This window comes from Pyxicephalus adspersus, chromosome Z, assembly GCF_032062135.1.
Source record: "Pyxicephalus adspersus chromosome Z, UCB_Pads_2.0, whole genome shotgun sequence".
NCBI classification, from domain to species: Eukaryota; Metazoa; Chordata; class Amphibia; order Anura; family Pyxicephalidae; genus Pyxicephalus; species Pyxicephalus adspersus.
In genome coordinates, this window is record NC_092871.1 from 17,316,570 (window position 1) to 17,339,130 (window position 22,561).

Here is a 22,561-nt window from a genome sequence, read left to right on the forward strand (position 1 = left end):
TGGAGTTCAGATTTGAGACCAATGATAGAATGACTATATAATTTGAGCCATTTTTGATTTTGCCCAAAGATTCCAGATGCCTACACAAACCTTTATCAGGCTATAGTCTCTCCTAGCTACTCCTGAATGTTGGGCTGTTCTAATTGGGTAAAATATGTACACATCTTAGTAGTGTTCAATCTTGCTCATCTTATCCTGGCTCGCTCACATACTATGGGCCGGTGAACCAAACCTTCATATTGTTGGGCCAATAGGATTGTGTGCAAGGTGGGAAGGAACCAGCAAGCTTTTATTGTGCTATAAAAAATTAAAGCCTGACCTTGCTGTACTTTTGTTATATTTTACATTTCCAGTTGGTTGCAGCCTGATTTCCACATTACCTGTGCAGATAATTCAGCCTTGTAGGGTTGGACACCTTACCAGGTTGGCACACAGAGGATGCCCATGAGTCATATGATATCACTCTCATTTACTTTGAGAAGTTTGTGAGTTAAAATATTCATTTATGGATTTCCTAAAAGGAGCAAAAAGGAAGTGCTGCTTATTCTCTAGAGAACCATCTTACTCATTGTAATGTCTCATTCAAGTTCAGGTCAGTGTGACTCACAGGGTATAAAGAATTACTCCTCAGTGACTATCACTGATGTGTTCTTCACTCCTTTATCTGATTTCTGATAAGGAACATGATAATGATTTGAGGTTATTTTATTTTAAAGTACATGTATATTAGTTTTGGATTGAGCAGGGATATATTGGAACTTAGTCAAGTTATTATTGCTGTCTATATCCCAGCTTGGTGGAACTACCACTTCCTGTTACAAAAAGCAATGGGGAATAACAAAATAAGATTCTATGAGTGCAGAAAGTGTGGGGTACAAAGGATACTTTTTACTAGCTAACATATTGTTCTGCCTTGGGCTCAACCGATGTCCCAGCCTGAGGCTAGGAACCATTTTTTGCACAGGAATTGAGCTGTATCAGATCTCAGTATGGTTCCTTTGGCCATGCAATTGTTGTTTAAAGACTAGCACCATGGCTGCAACCACAACCACATGCATATTTGGTTACCTGCCTAGTGGTTTGCTGCTTCCAGGTGCACAGCATCAGTTTACACATGTGGGTTTAAAAGGACTCTAAATGTACCTGGGCTCTGCTTCCTGTGCTGTACCGTGGCTGCTCTGTCTTCCATACAAGTCTATGGGTCTCAGACCCACATAAATCAATCCACTACCTAGGGAGCTACTAGGGCAGCACAGAATAACTTATAAATATTCATACCATGATTACAGACACATGGCAGAGGAAGCATATCAAATTCTTAAAGTCATATAAAGTCATTATATAGATGTTACAATAATAACTAATACATGTTATATGAAAATAAAGCATTTGTTCCCTTTGAAAATATTTCAAGTTAAGGCAAACCTTGTTAAAAAATGATTTGAAAGCCTTATGCGAACAAAGAAGAAGGCAGTTTACATGAGTCTGTTCATCTTTATCTGTCATCAGGCTACTATGTGTATAGGAAATAGTACAAGTGCTGAAATATGTGCCGGCTACATTAAACGTCAAGTCATCTGTTCCAGTCTAAACTAAATATCCTAATGCTCCCAGGCTTAAGAAAGTAAATGTATCCTAAATTAGCACCTCCATAGCGTATCCCCCACTAATTGGTACTCTGCCTGTAATATAAATTACTGATATATAAAACAAATATTCAAGCACACCTGGCTGGTCCCTGAGTATGCTAAATGGTACTCCATAGCAAAGCTAAAAAGGGGCCCCTTCTATCTAATTCCTCTAGTGATAGAGAATACTATTTGCTTTCATAACAATCTTATAGAGATTCCTTAACAATGGGGCCTGTTTATAAAAGGGGCTCTTTGGCCCACAACTGGTGTTATTTTTGTATAAATTATGCACTTTTCAACATGGTGATCACCACTTATCAGCAAGAACGCTACTATTACAGATGAAAGATAGTGATCACCATATTAATGAGTGGTGAACAGCCTTTAATGAAGAGAACACTATAGGCCACAATGGAGATCATTATTGTTCGTTTTGAACATCCTGATTGCCACTTTGGCTACGAGCAACACTTGCATTCCCAGGCAAATGTACAGTAAATCTATGACCACTGGAGTAACTGGAAGCCACTTTTCCAACTTTAACCTTCCAACCTTTAACAGTGGTAATTGCAGTTGGAAAAGTGGCTACCAGTTACTCAATTTGGGTGAATAAAACTTTGAGTTGCTAATCAAAGTTAATTATGGCACAGTGATCAATCACAAGCCCCCCCCTTAACAAAATAAATAATAATCACCAATGATCACCAAGGGAGTCTTCATCTAATCACCCCCTCATCTAAAAAAAATCCTAACTGCTATTGCAAGGTTCATAAATTTCTTTGTAGCCAGTTCTGGGCCCCACAGCAGTTGCATAGTTAGGCCCTTGACACATATGAATCATTAAAGCTTCAGTTTACTGTAGCCCTTACAATATAACCTTTCGTTGACTTACTCATTTATCTAGCGCTAAGAACAATCATTTGTTAGCTGGCCAAAATAACCAACAAGATTGCAGCATTCATTTCAGCACTGAAGGTTCATAAAGATTGCTGCAGTTTTTTGTGCATTACTGCTTACTGCACTATTGTATTGAATTAAACCAGAAAAAGAGGAATGTCAGTCAAGAGGATAGGCAGTAAAAGGGATACAAACATTCTTGCTCTGAACAATGTAACTATGAGTGCGAAACTAGTTTTCCTGTTTAATACAATGGTTTCAATGGCTCACCAAGGCCCCTTTTGGACTTGCGGTTGAAAAATGCACTGTTAGCCACCCTTCTTTACCTACTATGCTGGCAACTGGCTGGCAAAGGTTTTCAGGAAGCACAATTCAATCCACCACAACGCAACCGCACATAAACACATGCACAATATAGTTCACAATAGCCTCCATTTAGTTTAATGGAAACAGTTGGGGGCACAGTTGAGTCTGAAGTAGAACACTCTGGTCAACCACAAGTCTGAAATGACCCCCACAACCTGTCAGTACCTACTTTTATCTACACCTGTTTTTAATTGGAAATTCCCACCCATAATGATAATTACCATCCATTTATTTTATTTTGAATCAACAATATTGCCAATATTGACTGAAAAATTGATTTAAGTTGTCAGCTTTGTATACAGTATATATCTGCAATTGGCTTGTCACCAATAAAGAGCCAAGAATAAGAATTTGCTTATTATTTGCAACCCCTATTTATTGTACAGTGCTGCGTAATATGTTGGCGCTATAAAGTCCTGTTTATTATTAATAATAATAATAATAATAATAAGAAGAAGAAGAAGAATAGGAATAAAAATGGACATGGCTATAAGGTACTTGAGCTACAGCTCTGTATTCTTTCATCTTGTTCTAATGATGGATTTCAAGTGAACCAAACCAAATGGTTAACACATTTGAAACAGGATAATATAACTGTATACTTGGAGTCATTGTGATATACAAAAGCTGCCTTGGTCTTCTGCTGTTCTTATTCTGTATATGCAAAATCCAAGGGTGTGAAGTCAGGACTTCTTGATCTAATGGATGTCTTGGCCATTCTTTATTGTAAATTGTTGCGCTCTATGTTCTGTAATGCCAGCTAGGAGAGCACCAAGCCTGCTGAATCAAACATTTCTGGCGAGAGCTGAATGAACATGGCAATAAAATAGTTGTTAGAGGGGAAAGCCCAGCATTTTGAATACCCTATTGTGGTATATTTGAAACCGATGTAAAAACAAACGCAGCCCTACTTATACACCACTAGCCTGCAGAGGGTACATAAATAGGGCTATGCACAGATGCAGAATACCAACTTGGATCGTCTTCTAAAAATGCCTACTGTCTGGCTTTCAATCCTTACCGTGTTACTGAGCTAGAATAGTCAGGACTCCTGATCTACATACCAGGTGAGTGACTCAGAAAGCACTAAAGCCAAAAGAGGTCAGCGATTGGAGGCCTTCTTATTATGGTTACACCAGATTATGCTACAATATGATCGTGCTTGATTCACTTGATTTTGGCTTGATGGAACAATGGTTCTTGTGTTCTGGGCACCAGCAGACAGCAGAACACTCCATAAGCCAACCAGTTTCAGGCTGAAGAACAATTAGTCTTGTTGGATTGGAAGACCAATAGTACCCAAAACATTTTGCTAAACATTTGCAGAATTTTTTCAAAGCAAAACTCATGAGGAAGGGGGGAACATTTGGACTGTGTCCTGTCCCACAAATTATTCATCTGCCATTTGCTTTATATAGTAAATTAGCAAGTCAAGATTTTTATAACTTTCATTGCTTCCCAGATGCACCTAAAATAGATTCTATTACCCTCTAGTCACCCCTAAAATATTAGCGCTCCGCAAGATTCCTTTGGTGACTTTACTGAAGATTAAGAAAGAACTTAAGTGGTCACATTCAGTGGTCTTCAAGCATCCTTAGAATCAATTATCTCTAAAGATAGTACAAGATTTCTAATTAAGATTATTTTCAACTTGTTTTAAGTTTCTTTATACAGTTCAAGAACAACCTTTAATTACTGTCGGTGAACACTGGTTTTAGGTGTGAATCTGTGTTGAAAAGATTGAACCGTAATCTCATTCTGGAGCTTGGAGTGATGTGACTAGTCCTGCATATTATGCGAATCTTGGAATACATCTACTGTACAAATGAGCAAAATAAAAAATACAATGTGACATAAAAATCTGTTATCTGTTCAGCAAACAATTGTCTAGGCTGTGCCTAAGAACCGCTAATCTGATTTGTGCTCAGGCGGAGGTGGGCGCATCGCGAAACGCTCATGAGTACGACTCTGAGAAAAGATTCGAAGCCAGGTAAATGGTGATGTCCTTCTTCTCAGCATGAACAGAGCTGACTCAGTGAAAATGATCTGGCCTCTGATTCATCAGTGTAGTCTCATAGTCTATCAGGGTTTGTCTAGGGAGCAGTGAAATTCCTGATACACAATAGGGGAAGTATGCAAAAGTAGACAAATGCAGAACTTTCTCTTTCTACAGAAATTATAGCTATAGACCATAATGTCAATGCATCTTTAGACAAAAAATTGTCAGAAACTTCGCTATCCCTGCCTTTGCCCCAAAAATTCTACATTTAAAGATTTTGTTGGATCTGAACTTTGGTCAGTTTCAATGTCTTTGTGATAACTTTAGCCCCCCTCAACAGCTCAGCTCCCCATTGTCATTGTTCTAAGAAAGTAAGCGGACTTACTTGACCCTTTCAACGCTCCGTGCCCCCGAAAGCGGCTGTCAGGTCAGAGAGATGCCATCTGGTACCCCCAAAAATCACATCCCTATCCACATGGGAGGATGAAGGGATAGGTCCCCTTTGTGAGCGTGAGAAGTGGCGCTTTATCCTGGCAATGGTTCCTGCATCTGAGATTAAGGACAAAGTCAGACTCATTGACAGTGTGCCCGTCTGCCCCAGGCCACCAGGGAATGAAGTGGTCTACAGAGAGAGAAAGAAGCAGGACAATCCAGAGGAAATAAGGGGCCAGGGCTGTGTGATCGGCCAGGGAGGGGAGGGAGAGAGAGAGAATGAGTACTAGGGGGGGAGGGAGGCAAAGTAGAGAGGGGGGAGACTGGGCTGGAGCAGTAACAAAACTCTCAAAAGTTTCCTGCTTCTTAACCTCTCCATTACCAGAATATACTCCACCGTAAATCGGTACTACCAGTATTTGCTGCTTACCTATTTTATTTGCCGCAGACCTCTGGACAAAGCAAAGCATTATATTGTAGGTTATATATAAACTAATATATTTGCTACCATTCCAACCATTCACAATTATTAGTCATTTTTTTAGGAAAACACTTTTTTGCAGAGCTAAACAGGGAACAACAAATCTTTCACATTACCATGTACCCCCAACCAAAAGAGCTTACAGTCTAATGTCCCAACCCAGACATTCACACACAATTAGTCCAATTTGGTCAAGTAAACCGACAGCATGTTTGTGGATTATACATACAAACATGAGACAACCATGCCCATTATGTGCATTGTCCTTGGTTGCCATTGAACCCAAAACCCCAAACAGCAAAATGCTTATCGCTTGTCCTTGTATTGCTCACGAGCAAAAGTACCATCAATAATGGATATTGTGCAAATCCCAGACCAGGAATCATTGAGGGGCAATAAGTTGCAATGTCTCTAGAAATGTTGATGTTCGTTCCAATATGTCCTGGATTTGGTATTTCCTATAGTTCCTTCTTCCAAAAGTACCCATTACAACAAACCCCCCTTCCATTCTTGTTGGCGGCTGTTACCAGTTCTGTTCCAAAACCTCACTATACACTGGTATACATTGTCAGAACATGTTTTTATAATGTGCTTCTATATAGATGTCCCTACACTGCAAACACAGACTGGTGGGTTAACTTGATTTCTTCTCAAATTGGCCATGGAGCGTGTGTAACTTTGGTAAGGACATTAGATTACATGCTTCAGCGGGGCACTAACTACTATGAATGGACACTCTGAAGAAGTGCTGCAGAGTTTGTTGCCATGGTATACGGAAAAACAGTTATTAAATATAGATTTGTACAATACATACAAAGTAGCGAATGCCTTGTGATAAACGTCACAGTACATTGCTACAAACAATGTACATGAATAACATCTAAACCATAGGACATATTTAAACCCAACAGTCTGCCCCTATCCTTCCCAAAAAAAGCTGCACCCCCACTGCAAATGCCATACCATGCTGCTAATCATTGAGAGGGCCCAAAAAGCTACCCTATCTAATATAATGTACATCCATATGGGTTTGCTGGACAACCCATGGATGTGATTGTGAGCTCCTCTGTGATACAGTGACAATTAACTATGTATGCAAATTGGTGTCCAAGAAGACTGCACTATAAAAAGACTTTTTACAACATTTTGGAGTGTGTCTTTGGGAATTTGTGCCTATTCATCTAAAAATGGGTATTGGTAAGGTCATCTGGAGGGACACACTGGTTGGAAATATAAGAGGTTTAATGATGAAGTGTCCATAACTTTTTGGCCATATTGTGTTTCAAATAAACCCAAAGGTGCTTAAAATTATTACTTGGGGAAAAGTTTAATAAGATGAAACACATAATTGTTTTACTTTAAAGAGCATTTATGTTTTGCCCATGCAGAACAAAGCAACAGGTTCACCTAATAACTAGTTACGCTTGCCTTCTGATTCTACTTTGCCATCCCATTTGCCAACATAAGGCGTATGTTGATCGAGTTGGATTTACCCTTGGCGTCTTTCCACCCCTTTGCCAATGTACTTGGAGCTAATGAATGTATGCCTAGGCACCTAGTGCTGCATTGTTGGTGGAAGGGAATATAGTCATATGATCTCTTATATCTGGAAGTACCAGGTACATCACTTTTTCTACAAAGGGTGAATTGAGAAAAGCAGGAGTGATTGGGGTAGTTAAGTGAACCCATTGCTTGGCACAGAAAGTATAAACCATGGTTTCATTTTTTCATGAAATCTGATTGATGGATATAGGTAACTGCTGACATAGCCACTGTATTTCTTTATTAACAATAATAAATCAGAAAATGTCTTACTGGGACTGTATGAAAAAATATACTCCTGCACCTATATTACTATATGCATTTATCATTGTAACTCATATCCTTTGTTAATTTAATTCAATAAAAATATACAAAAAGAGTGATGAATTGATTTGATTACATAATAAAACGTGTATATTGTACAGTTAGTTTGTATTTAAAAATAGATATACGCATTTCCAGGGAGGAAATGTTTGCATGCCATCACTGTCATTAGAGGTCAGGAATAGTCGGGACTCTACTGACAGTCCTACCAGAGAATACGATCTTTACTTCTTTATTATGTATATATATATATATATATATATATTTATATATTTATTTATGTGATATTTATCGACACATAGTTAATTAAATACTCAAGACATTATTTACAAATTAATTTCATAGCTATCCCTTAACATAGAGGAATTATAAAAGTATGTTAAAAGGGCATTTGGCACAACCTAAAGGTCGGAAGGTTTAGGGAGCTTGTAGATTTGCTTGCAAAGGAACCTGTGGTTTGTACATGTTGGCAAAGCAATAGGATCACTTTAAAGAACCCCTGTTGTTATAAATTGTTATAAAACCCCTGTTACCTGCTCTTTAATATGACAACATAGCTCTGAATTCCAAACTGTGTGGTTTCAACACTGAATAGTTAATTTCGGATGGATTACAAAGAAAGCAGACCTCACTTCATTTCCATAACCCTAGTGCAGCTAGCGGACACAGGAAATTATCAGCTCACAAGGTATCTGGTAAAATAAACATGCATATATTGCACTTATCAAACAAATATAAGAGAAACTTTAAATAGAATATTTATCTGGACAAAATACAAGCAGTTCATTATCAGGGTTTACATAACACTTTAAAAGCATTTTCAGAAGGAGAGGTCAGCAGTGGTCGCTTTCATGTTTTGATGATGATTTCCTTTAATACAAAAACAAGGGTGGACAAGCTTGTAAGCATGCTAGAGTCATACAAATATTATAAAGTAAATACTACAATAAATTCAAATATGTTTAGGCTGCAAACACATAATACTTTCTCTTTTTAATGGCCTAGAAAGGACAAAGCTAATATAAAAAGTAAACATAAACAGGCCTGGTTCAGATGGACAGTGGAGTTGTGGTGTGGTTAGCGCTTCTTTATGCCCAAGAATCGTGGAAACAATTGCCTTCAGTTAAGATGCTAGGCCATGTAAACTCCCATGTAGTCTGTTGGTGCAGCCAAGCACCTGCCAAGGGGTCAAGTGCTGGGAGTCATCCAGATGCCAGGCTATCAGTTAGGATGCTGGGCCATCAGTTGGGACCCAAGGCAATATAGGCTCCCCCTCTTGGCCACCAATTTGGAAAGAATGGGGGCAGCAGTTTTCATTCCTTAAGATCCAGAGCAGCAGTTGGGGCAGCCAAGCCACTGGCAAAGTACCAAACACTGGGAGCTGTCCAGGAACACCTGTTCCTGCTGCCTTTTTTCAACTTAGCCTAAGACCCTCCTTTTGACTTATACAGTTCATTTATTAAGCTGCGTACACACTTGCAATTTTTGTCGTTGGAAAGGATCTTTCACGAGTGCACGATGCATGAACGGTCCTGTACATACAGCACCGTTCATGCTGTATGTAGAGGGGAGGGGGAGAGCGACGGAGCGGCACCCTGCTGCGCGCTCTCCCCTTCCCTTTCATTAGGATCGTCTGTCGTCCATCGTCCGTGGATCCGGCAGGTCGGTCGTCCGGACGATGGACGACACCGACTGTACACACGGCAGATTTTCGCCCGATAATTGGCCGATGCCGATTATCGGGCGATAAAAATCTGACGTGTGTACGTAGCTTTAGCAGTGCTAAGCAAAAACTGGGAGTCCAGTCATACCTTTCAAAGTCACACAACTGGCTTTACCCAAATCATAGCGCTTCTTTTGCTCCATAGCATGGTGGTGGTGCCAAAGCAAGGGCAGATGACTGCAATTAAAAAATTGTGATCAGTTATAGCAATAAAGGATCTGTCTGGTGGAGATATTTTTATTTTTGGGCTTAGTTTTACTTTAAATGATCAACAGGTGACATTTGACCCTTATCATTGGCAGTTCCCATTTTTGTCTTGACAACTTCCATTTAAAACTAATACTCTGCTGTTAAATTAAACGAAAAGTCCTCTTTAAATCACCATTGATGTTTATCCTCACTTTAAGATGTCATTGACTTGACATATTCCCTATCCTTTGACAAAGGGATTTGTGTTGCCCAAAGCAAGTTGTGCGTAACGTAAGCCTGGCAAGTGTGTCTCTTCCTCCTCTTTAATTAGAGTCAGAGGAGTTTGCATTCATCTGTAGTATCGTCCTGTCTTCTGCGTATTTCCTGCCAATTGCCGGTTGTCTACTTGACGATCGCTATGTAAACTATCCATTGTTAGACTTTCTGTCTTTTCCACACCACTGTTATGTGGAGATCTTTTGCTGGCTTTTTTTTTTTTTTCAGATGTTTTTCAGATATGCCTGACTTAAAATGGTTTGGGCTCTAGTTTTTTGGATCATTTGGTTTTTAACCTATAGGTTTGTGAATGTTTTTGAATATTATTGTTTTTTTATAGAACAAGACAACACAAATGTTTCTGTCTCCCCATGCTTAGAGAGTTATTCTTAAGTAATTGCCACCTGCTATGGAAAACACATATTTTATTCAAACATAGCCAAGAAGCCAATGGCTTAATCCCCATAAGGGATGTAGCCCAAAACAAGGAATTGTGTGGCTTAATATATATTAAAATATCGAAAATCTTTATTATTGATTAGATAATAAAAACATTACAAAACATACACACATCCAATTTTGTACAGCATTCAGGTTTTGGCAAATTTTCTCTGATATTCAGCAAAGTTCCAACGCCTTTTGCAAAAATATCCGCTTCATCGGGGGAATATCAAACACCCTTTTGTCAACCTTAATGCTCTTGTTAGAGTGGATCAAAATAAGTAAAGCAATGAAACTGATTGAAACAGGCTGTACATCAGACACAGGCAGATACATGGAGGAAGTAAATGGAAATCCAAATAATGGTAAATTCCACGTAGAACAAATTTTACAAGAACAAGCATCCTCATTTGAAGATGGGTGTCTTAAGCTATGTACACGTCAGATAAAAATCACCCATCTTGTCTTGTGCTTGTCTTGGGCAAAAGTTTGACATATGTACAGCAGTCCCAAGTGTTGTTCATCCATGATTGCTGTGCCCCCCTACATAGTAGTGTATTAGTGATTAGAGAGCTGCATTCATTTGTACTTTTTACATCCTTCTGGAGCTTTAGCTTTAATACAGAAAGCTCACAGCGTTTTTGTAACACATTTAATAAATAAAACACTTCTTAGAAGTTCCTGTAATTTTTCCACTGTGCAGTATAATTGCTCCAGGTCTTGTTCTGCAGACCGCCAAGTCTGCCAATGACACAAGTTGTGTTTGAAGTTGGAGCAGGGACGGCACAGCTGTTTGTCTTGTCAGCAGAATCGTATTCATGTTCTCTCAGATGTCGTCAGTTTGGAGTCTTGAGAAAAAAAAAGCTGCAAAAGAAACAAATCCACATTCTGCCCTAATTTAAACTTGACATGAAGGACGGGTAGAACAGGCCATGGCAAACATGTTATTTACAATGAATTCCACTAAGGCAACGCAGAATTTGCAGCCAATAAAATTTCCTGTCTGGGACGCCAGACTCAGGCCTGTAAATAGACTTTGGAGCAGTCAGCAAGTATAGGCTGGAGAATAAGCAGGGCCGCTGATACTAATTTAGCCCAAAGTCTGACAGAAACACTGCAATGGGAATTAGCTAGCATGGTAATCATTTGTATTCCTAACATGGGACAGGTTTTATATCTCCGAAAGTACTACCATGCCTTTGCACTACAGCCAGATTTTTATTAGCCAAAAAGGGTGTTGGCCAACCTGGACCTATACTCGAATATTAAATTAGACAGAGCCCCCTACAAGCCCACCCTCTCACCCATTTGTATTTACCTAACCCACGCTACTTTCCTGCTGTTTTATTCCAGGAATTAAATTCTGTATAGCTTCATAAGTTTTGGATAAGTTTTGGATAGATGATACCACTCAATCCCTTATGTGACAGAGCCTGGTAACTTCTCTGGTCCCAACATGACATATTCGAGGGCAGTGATATGTTCGCTTTTTATGTAATCATTAGGTATTTGTGATGGCTCCAAAAGAGCAACAAAGTAGCTCTGTGTCAGGAAGGTGGACAAGGTCTGGGTGACAGATTTTCTTTACCTAAAAGCCTGGTTGTGGTTTATAATTGAGAAATATCAAATAAAATGCTCAGAAGATGCTAAAATAAAAAGTAGGTTGTGCTGCCATACTCATCGCTACCTTTGTGCTGGCCCCCAAGGACTTACCGCTCCATGGTTCAAGTGCCTCTTCATCGTTGGATCCTCCATTCAATCCACTGTATATGAGCCCAGGCACCAACCCTTAGTATGTCATCATGCCAATTGGGGCATACAGTACAGTCTTGTTGAAAGTCAAATAACCAAATGGCAGGTCAGGTTTGGGTAAATCACATTGTATTTGATTGGGTTGCGCGTAAGAAGACCTGTAGGTCAGGTGCAGAACAGAGCAAAACATGTCAGCGGAAAATAATTTATCTCCACAATGGGGCCATGCTATTTACTTAAAGTAGAGCTACAGATTCAACTTTGTCTTTATATAATAATATACATGGAGGTACTAAGCAGGTCCTGGCTTTGCCCAGAAATACGAGAGCCAGAGTTATGAAATAACACATTTATTCAACATATTCCCCCCTGAGACTGCTTCACTTGGTACAGCGTAGTTGCAGCTTTTCTAGACCGTTCAAATAAAAGTCCTTTGGTTGGGCTCTCAGCAGCATCTTTGACGTCAGAAATGTCCTTAAAACGTTGCCCCTTCAGGTATTTCTTTAAATTTGGGAACAGATAATAGTCTGAGGGGGCCAGGTCAGGTTAGTAGGGGAGATGGTGGGCCAATTGGAAACCCAGGGTGTTCAATTTGGCAGCCACAAGGTTGGACATGTGCGCAGGTGCATTGTCCTGCAAAAAAAAGGATCCCTTTGGTCAACCTTTTACGGGGTTTCGTCTTAATTGCCTCCTTCAGCTGGTCCAGGAGGTTAGCATAATACTGTCCGGTGATACTAGAGCCCAGAGGTAGGTAGTCCACCAACAGAATACTGTCTTTGTCCCAGAAAACGGATGCCATGACTTTTTTGGCCGATTTCTAGGTTCAGAACTTCTACCGCGGGCACCTGCTGTGGCGCCATTAAGTTGCTTGTTCCTTGGTTTCAGGATCATAGATGTGGAGCCAGGTTTCATCCTCAGTCACTAACCTAGCCAAAAAGTCCTCTGCAGCTTCAAAATGGGCCAAAACGGCTTTGGATGCTTCAACTTGTTCCTTCTTCTGATCACTGTTCAAACATTTCGGCACCTACTTCGCTGAAAGCTTGTGCATGTCCAGGATAGTGGTGATAACAAACCCAACACGCTCCCCTGAGATGTCAAGTATCTGGGCTATCTTTTTAGCGGAGTTTCGCCGGTCCTCAATAATCAGCTCATGGACAGCATCGCAGGTTGCCGGGTCACTTAAGGTTGGGGGGCGCGCACAGCGGGGCTCATTTTCAATGGTGAAATGCCCAGTCTTGAAACGAGATATCCAGGTTTTGACAGTTCTGTAGGAAGGACACATCTCCCCCAGTGTTTGTGACATGTCAGTGTGAATGTCCTTTTCTGACTTGGAGAAACAAAAACGTCATGACGGCCCGTAACTCCAACAACCTGCTTGTGTCTCTGCCATCACAGCTTCTCACTAAAAGAAAAAAGTTTTAGGAATCGCAAAGACCTGATATTTGCACAGTTACATACTACGATATTAGGCTGTCATATCGCCCCACACTCATTTTTCTATTTCATCTGGAAGGGGGCAAAGCCAGGAACATCCCAGCACCCCCTTGTATATCAATATAAATGTTCATCTAGAATGTATTTTTCTATCCAAACTAAGTAGAAGTATAGGATAATACCAGGTTGGGTTGAAAGTCCAATTATTTGCATGATGAGTTATAGTACCACAAACAAAATGGGTTAAGGTTACAGCAGGTGTTTTTGCTTTTAAGTAGAATGTTAAAAAAAAGTAAAACAAATACAGGTTTATATTAAAACTGTGTTAAAATTACTATGTCCATTCCGCAAGCACATAGTATAGCTGTCCCGTTATAATCCTTTCCATTAGCTGTTCCAAATGCACTCAATCTTAACCCACAACATAAGCAGACTAAACAGAGCTGCCATTGATATGCAAATGTGTTTGATATGTATGGGAAAATACAGATTCACTTTCAGTTAATAGTTAATTTGATCTTCACCAAACATTACCAACTAGAGCTGTATAAATCACTGTCACATGTTGGATATACTGAAGTAACATGCTTTAAAATGTAGGTTCAAACTAATTATAAATTAATTGTCACAATTAGGGGTACTCTTAGGCTAAAGCCATTAGGTTGGTATAAGTAAATTGGTAAGTACATTGATATTAGTAAACCTTGGTAAGGGTACATTGGTAAGCTGGTATTGGTATAAACCGGTAAGGGTTCATTGGTAAGTTGGTACTGGTATACACTGGTTAGGACACAATTGTACACTGGTGATGCTATAAATTCGTTAGGGTACATTGGTATGCTGGTATTAGTATAAAACTTGTAATGGTTCATTGGTAAGTTGATACTGGTATAAACTGGTAAGGGTCCATTGGTAAGTTGGTATTGGTATACACTGGTAAGGGTACATTGGTAGGTTGGTATTAGTATAAATTGGTAGGGGTACATTGGTAAGCTAGTATTGGTGTAAACTGGTAATGGTCTATTGGTAAGTTGATACTGGTATAAGCTAGAAGATGTACATTGGTTAGTAAGTATTGATGTAAATTTGTGAGGATAGATTGGTAATTTGATATTTGTATAAATTAGCAAGTTTACATTGCTAAGATGATATTGGTGTAAGATGGTATGGGTATGTTGGTAAGGTGATATTGGTTGGTAAGGTTGGCATTTGTATATGTTGTTCAGGGTACATTGGTAAGTTTTGTATTGGTGTAAGCTGTTATGAGTACATTGGTAAGTTGATATTAGTAGAAATTAGACAGGTAATATTAATAAGTTGATATTGATTGGTAAGGGTACATTGGTAAATTGGTAGTTGTACAAACTGGTCAGGGTATAAAAGTAAGTTGGTATTAGTATAATACCTATATATTAGCAAGACCAAAGGCTTTCAGTCCTCGCTTGTGTATGACCTCCTGTCTGAAACTTAGCACAGAATATTCAATGAGTGCATGACCAGGTACATGATCAATATCCCACTGATATCCATTGTTTACCTGGCAGTACCTACGTGCATGCATCGACCGGCCCAATCGAGCGTCAAAAATCAGATCGCTCCTGACTTTTTACAAGAACAGGAGTAGCCGGCAGAGCAGCTTCGGTATTGTAAATGGTGTGGAGCACTCTTTTTGGCTGCTGGTTGCAGCTTGATAAATAGGCCACTAGATGCATTAACCTCACCAATAAAAAAATAATATTTATGAGGTTTTGTTGTTCCATAGGGTCCCATTTATCACTAACTATAAAACTATCTCATACCAACCAATCTTTTTCTGGTTTTCCTTTCCTCATATTGCACTAGGAGTAGGAGAAAACAGAATCGGGTTGCTATAGACAACATGGATGACAACTAAGGTTCATTCAAAGATGCGGCCCCACAGTCAGCTGGTTAATGTCAGATACAGCTGAGTGAAGGAGCTCGGCCTGATAGTAAATCCTGTGAATGTGTCTTTGGTTTATGTCAGTATCAGTATGACTCTTCTTCCCAGCAGCCACTGTATCTGTGACTCACATTACTGTGTATGTGACCATTTCCTCCTACATATGGCTTCTCTCTTCCTGGGAGCTGCCTTTGGTTTATTCTACATATTAAGCTAATAACATCTATAACAAAAACAAATGCATTGCTGTCATTTCTGTGTCCAGTTTCCATAAAATGTATTCCTGCTGCTTGTCAGAAGGATCCTTTACATAGGTTGGTGAATGTGAAAGATATATTTCATACACTGAATATATTCAGAGCTGGCTTAGCCAGTAATGTGATTTAATGATGCATCTGCAAGACATTACAGCAAGTGTGAACAATTGTTTTATCACCTAAGAGCCCCACACTGCATTCAATCTTGTTGCTGGGTCTATACTCCTTTGGGTAGCTGAAACTACCATGAATAAAGCTAACCATAGAAATGTCAGGGTCACAAAAATAAAGTAATAGGCCCATGGAACTGCCAACCCCACTTTTTCTGTAATATTTTTATTTAACTCAATTTATATTTAATACCATGTATTTATATAGCACCAACATATCACACAAGGCTTTAGAAAATCCAAGGTCATGTTACTAACTGTCCTTCAAAGGAGCTCACACCTGAGTTCCCACCATAGTCATATATCTTTAAAATTGGGGAAAGCCAATAAACCTAACCACATGTTTTTGGGGTGGAAACCCATGCAAATATGTTGAGAATTTATAAACCTCAAGTAGCGTCCTGGCCAAGATTCAGACCTGGAACCCAGTGCTGCAAAGGCAAGATTCCTAGGCACTAAACTACCATGCTACACCCATGAGAATTTAGACCCGTGTGCCGGCTTTCTTATTTCTTTCAGGGTTAAATCTTGAACACTGCCTTGAGCAAATTCGGCGGAGCTGTTCACAGTTCACCTCTTAGAGCAGTCTTGGCTTAAAGCAATTTTTAAACAAAACAGCAAATGGTGTGCTCTGTCATGGTTTATCCTTAGTTTGGTGGTTGTCACCTACTTTGTGGGTGGATAATGTTTTAAGAGGGCAATTCTGTTTGGTTTACAGGTTATTGGAAGGCCTGGTGGTTGGGTAATGATTAAATGATGAGTTCACATGATTTAAGATGGTCAATTCTCTTTGATTTATGATGTTTTGAATGGCTTAGATTGTGAGTTATACAATATTTATGGTTCTAGTTTATAAGTTTAAAAAAAATTTGATTTCAACCCCATAAGGGACCTCAGCCAAAACATGTCCACATTCATCTCTGGTGTTTCATTATTTTTATTTGTTGTTTATATTGAGGGTTTTGGGGTGAGGTAATAGTGGATCTGCATAATCCAAAGCTTGGTATATGAGCCAAGAAATGTAAAGCAAATTTCCCTCTGATTTCCCATCCACACTGCATCTTAAAAATTCTGCTTTCTGTGCGACCATTCGAGCTGCAATAAAGATTATTTTGGAGGAGATTGCTGAGTGCTGGCATCTTTATTGAATAAGCAACGTATGGGCTCTGTAGGAGGCTGGTGCTGGTACTCAAGGTAAGTATTAGTATAAGTAAGTATTAGTATTATGTAAGTTACATTAAGAAGGAGAAGATTTAAAGCAAAAAGTGAAAACAGAATGGAGAAAGAAATCTGCACCCCAGTAGCTTTTTGCTATTGTGCATTGTGCAAAGGAGAACTTTATTAAAAGCAAAGCTGTCAGTGTATGGCATATAGTACAGTGGTTCCCAACCTTTTCTGACCTACGGACCACTAAATGCACAGAATCCAGACCACGCATGTGTGAGGAGCCGTTTGTCCCAAAACTTCCCCCAAAGTGACGTCATGATGCCAGAACCTGCCCACTCTCCCATCGCAGGTCTGAGCCTTGGGTGGGTTGTATCCATATGGGGGACATGGTCCATGGCTCTGGCCAGCGCGCATTGGCCATAGCAGCCGACCACCAAACTTTTCTCATGGACCACCACCGATTGGGACCGCTGATATAGTACATCTCTGCTATATTTTACTACATTATAACCGTGAGATATCCAGTGAACTCCTAACATCCTGTGCCCTCTCCCTCTTCTGCATTAAATCCCAATTAAAATGGCCCTTCCATATGCTACCCCTTGCCTGCCAAACCTACCACAAAACACTTCTTACTCTATGGAAATAAGGAGAAGGTGAGGTGTTCATCAGCAGAGAAAGAACTGGATAGGGACACTGCTTGGTGTTTCATGCAGCAGAAGCACCGTGCTGTCAGCTCAAATAAAAAATAGACCAAGTGCACAAAAGCAAATCATCTGCCAATTTGCCTGATTTTACAATTTTAAGCGCTCTGTTGGAAGTTCCAAAGCAAGGCACACATGCGCATGGTATTCTACAGTTCCAATCATGAGGTCAGGGTGGGGTTAACCCCAGGACAGATGGTAGCCGCCATCAATGATTGATACACAGGGCTTTGCTTCCTATCCCTGTCTGATCCAGGACCCAAAACCTGATGGTTTATGACCACTCAGCTTTTGCATTCACTTTAGATCTGATTATTTGGATTGCTTTTGATTCACTTTAGATCTGATCATTTCGATTGCTAATCAGATTGGAATTAAAAGAAAATTCACTAGGCCTTAGCAGCTTACTGGATGTCTGGCAGATCAGTAGGTATTTTGATTTACTTGCAGTGTTGTTAAAGAGACAAAACATGGAGAAATGTGCACAGATTTCAGATGTCCCGCACATGTTTTTATTTTTTGCCCAGACACACAAAGGAATGTCGTGACTCTTGTAATGGGAAGCGTTGTTAAATTTGCAGAATACAGGGAATAATAAAAGAACTATGGCATAGCTAAAGTAGATCCAGGACACAGTTGCTAGACAATAGACCTGTAAGTTACAGCAGGGAGAGGTTCTTAGTTATTTATTATGACAATAGTAACAGGATACAATCCTCTGCACTGTGTCTGCTGGCCGGGATCCCCACTTTGCGGTAATCACACATGCATTCTGTGGGGAAAGAGACAGGGGTCCCGCTGCTGTGAGCTCAGTGCCTTGGAATGTCAGACTCTACAAACGAGAGTCTCCTGAAATAAAACACGTGTTATCCCCAATTGTCAGGAGAAAGAACAAGATCAAAACTCCATCTATTTATAACATCCATCCAACCACTTCGATGGAATCTATAGTCTTTTTGTCAGGGGCTCCAAAATAAAGAACCCATTTATTTTGGAGTATCCTACTTATAACTGACCTCTTCTTTACCGTAAGGGCCCAGGAGCTCTGGGCTGCATTTTACTGCTATAAATTTTTTATTGTGCTCACTTCACACCAACGCACAGCATTGGTGTGCGCTGGACAGAAAGAAGACATGCTGAATTTTGGCACAGTGCATTTCCAACATACTACAGTGCTTGGCAAAGCTCAAAGGCACATGCAAATAAAACAGTCCTTTCTATTTCTTATAAAAGCTCTGAGTCCCTGCAACACCCGCTGCCATTTAGAGTAAAAATTGCAGGAAAAGAAAATAGAAAAACAAATTCCTTCATGCCAAAAACTGTTTGACTGAACCTACATTATAATCTTAATATAAAACAGCAATTTTTTAAATGTTTTCCAATAAATTTTAAACAACTTTTCAGTATTTTTTATGTTTAAATGATGTGTAAAAAAGTATGAATCGTGTATAAAACACTTTAAAAAATCAGTTATTGCAGAAAGGGACAGGTAACATCCCTTCAATATTTGTTCTTATTTGCCTAATCTCCCTACAGCTGTCAAACTTTGACAGCAGCCAAGTGTTGGTTGGTTTGCATTTTTCTCAAATGAAGAAGGAAGATGGTGTCCTCCTGTGATGGAACAACAATAAGTGAGTATGGTGGGTTTAGTTCTGTATGAAGTCAACCCATTAACACCTATACCTGAACAGCAAATCTTCAGCTGTAAAAACTGATGGAGTGGCAGTGGAGATTCACAAGCACCATCAAGGTGGAGAATTATTCACCCAGGACAGCCTACAGGCTGCTTGTATGACTGAGGGCATGGAGCAGAAGACCCTCATTCTATGTAGAAATGTCTGGATCTGGCAACAATTCGCCCTTTCTGTTGTAGTTTGCAAACATTAGATTGTTAGCTCCTCCGAGGGGCATTTAGTAATTTAACTATAGACTTTTTAAAGCTCTGCGTAATATGTTGGCACTATATAGGTATAAATAATATTAATCTCCTAGGCTATGTACACACATAGAATAATTGTCATTGGAAAGGTTCTTTCACGATCCTTTCCAACGACTAACGACTGCACGATGCATGAACGAGTGCTGTACATACAGCCCGGTTCTGCTCTATGGAGAGGGGAGGGGGGAGAACGACGGAGCGGCACCCCGCTGTGCTTTCTGCCACTTCATTTACATTATGATCGTTCATCTTCCATCGTCTGTGGATCCACCAGGAACTTTGTTTGAATGATAGATGACAAGCCCTGTACACACGCCAGATTCTTATCCGATATCGGCCCTGAGCCGATTATTGTAAGAGAACCATTGCATGTGTGTACCCAGCCTTAGATTGTATGCTCTTGTGGGCAGGGTCCTCCCCACCTCCTGTGTAACTATTTGTATCTGTATGCAGTTGCTGCGTAATATGTTGGCACTGACATTCTATGTAGAATGCAGTGAGGCAGCGTGCATGTGTTGGTGTGTTGCTGAGCCATTCATTTTGATTCAAAGAACCTCCACAACAAATGTGCAAAGTTTAACTTCATTTTGCATTGATTGCACTTGCACAGGTCTGCTGTAAACTGGTCCTAAACAGTATAATGTCTCTCCTGATTTGGATTTGACAGCCTAAGTCTCCAATGTATTTAAAAAAGTTACTGGAAGTGATGAAAAACTATCACAATATCACAATGCATCAATTGACCGAACCATAACCACACAGGCAATGTAAAGAACATCTGTTTGTTGGTACGTCCTAATAAAGAAATTTAGAGAAAAAAAAAAAGCACAGCATATTTAACCGCAGAGATGAAATACTATGAAATACTACCATCACTGATGGAATGAATCCCATCCAAGTACAGCCAAAGTAAACAGATTGCTGATTAAGCAACTTATTTATCAAAGCGTCTCTAACTGAACTGTCTGCATTGCTCCATAGATGAGGCCGGATTTCTGATTACGCATATGTGGTCATTATGCCTGTGACCCACAAGATTTCTGGGCCTCCAAAGTAAGGACAAATATATAAACTGATAAAGGACGCCATTACTGATTTATTACAGGGGTCCATGCAGCTTACAAGGCCCCCCAGACTAAACCGTATTTTATAGCTTTGGATAAAGCTGAAACCTCTACCTGGTATCTGTCACTGTCTGGGTACTCTTTGGAGAAGTCTGCCCTCACGTTTTATCCTGGTGACCACCAGAAAAAGGAGGAGGAAGTAACAAGAATACAAAGCAAATACAATTATCACCAGAACAGGAATGGCGGGATATCTAACAAAGGTGGCAGTTGTAATAATTACTCTCAGAAGTGAGTTCCCTGTCATTTTGGGGACATTTTCTTTTACTTCAAGAAGGGTATAATGATCGAGTCAGATCTAAATTAAAGCCCTTGTTTGACTTATCTCCTCTTCAGAAATGATCCCATGACCAGCACTTTGGGATCTGGGCAAAGGACTGCAGTGGTCACCGTTGGGTTTTGTCAAGTAGTGTGTCAAGTGTCAAGTAGAAAGGTCAACAAATTAAACGGGAATCTACTGACCTGCATTAGATGTGAGTTTTAACCCGTTTCAGGCTGTTCAATGCAGTACATTAACCCCTATCTACACAAGCCTTAAGACTAAACCCTAAATCTACCTCTAAAATGCCACTCACCCTTCCACACACTGCAAGATTTAACTGCTGGTTTAGGTCAAGGAGAATTGTAAACAGAACTTTTACTTACCTCATCCCTGGTGTTCTCCTCTTTTCTTCATTGCTCTAGGGTATTGTCCAGCCCAGTATTGTCCCTGTGTTGCAGGGGATGAAGTCAGAGCCAGTGACCATCAGATCAGATTGAGCGCCTTGGGGAAGAAGCCTGGGGGAATGGTGGCACAGAGTAGGAAGTCTGTGCTAACAAGGGATAAGGTAAGTAAAATACTTGTTACTATTCCCCTAGGCCAGTGGTCGCTAATCACTGGTGGTCCGCAAGTTTTGGTGGTCCACAGAAAGATTTGAACATTATTTGCAATTTTGGTCTTAGATTCCAATGAAACAAACCCATAATGAGTGAGAAAAATCAAACAAATATTTAGCATTTCTTTAGTAATACCAAAGATAATACAACTATTGATTATTATTACACAGTATTTACCGTATATAGCGCAATTATATTACGCAGCACTGTACAAAGTCCATAGTGGTGTCACTAACTGTCCCTCAAAGGGGCTCACAATTTAATGTCCCTACCATAGTCATATGTCTTTAATGTAGTCTAAGGTCAATTTTTTGGGGGGAAGCCAATTAACCTAACTGCATGTTTTTGAGATATGGGAGGAAACCCACTCAGACACGGGGAGAACCTGCAAACTCCATGCAGATAGTAAATGATAGTACCAATATTATTACTTCACTTAGCTGATCAATGAATCAGGTACCAATATTATTTTACAAATATATTAATCTTTTTAAAAAAATTCATATTATTAGTCTATGGGATTTAAAATGATGAATTTAGTGGTCTGTGAGGTCCAAAAGGTTGGCGACCACTGCCCTAGTCCACAGCAACATTTATCCCATGAACTAAGGGAGCACCCCCACTGTAAGGGTAGTTTTTATATCCTAAAAGCACAATTAAACTTAACTAAGAAAAAACTTTGAACAGGCAGGTTGATTACTGCAGAAGTACAGGTGATGTCCCTTCTGCAATAAAATAAACTTAGCTGTCTGATTGAAGTTTTTAATTAAGCTCACTTGTCCTTTCTCTGTACAGGGTACCAAAATCCTCACCCATTCCTCTTCCTGGTTTGAGATCTTCAGCCATCTTGATTGGCCAGGCTGGGATGACATAACTGATGACATGTGCATTGGCGTTCATTCATTCCAGCCAGGTT

The 22,561-nt window shown here is 39.8% G+C and overlaps 1 protein-coding gene across 2 annotated transcripts in view; it reads right to left on the minus strand.

Annotated features, from left to right (window-relative positions):
* PLEKHG2 (pleckstrin homology and RhoGEF domain containing G2) overlaps window positions 1-5,543 on the minus strand; it is a 65,049-nt gene extending 59,506 nt beyond the window's left edge. For both annotated transcript variants that reach the window (XM_072429706.1, XM_072429705.1), the window contains exon 1: window positions 5,279-5,543. The gene's annotated coding sequence lies outside the window, so the exon portion shown is untranslated. The remainder of the gene's footprint in view (window positions 1-5,278) is intronic.
* Between the last annotated feature and the right edge of the window lie 17,018 nt (window positions 5,544-22,561).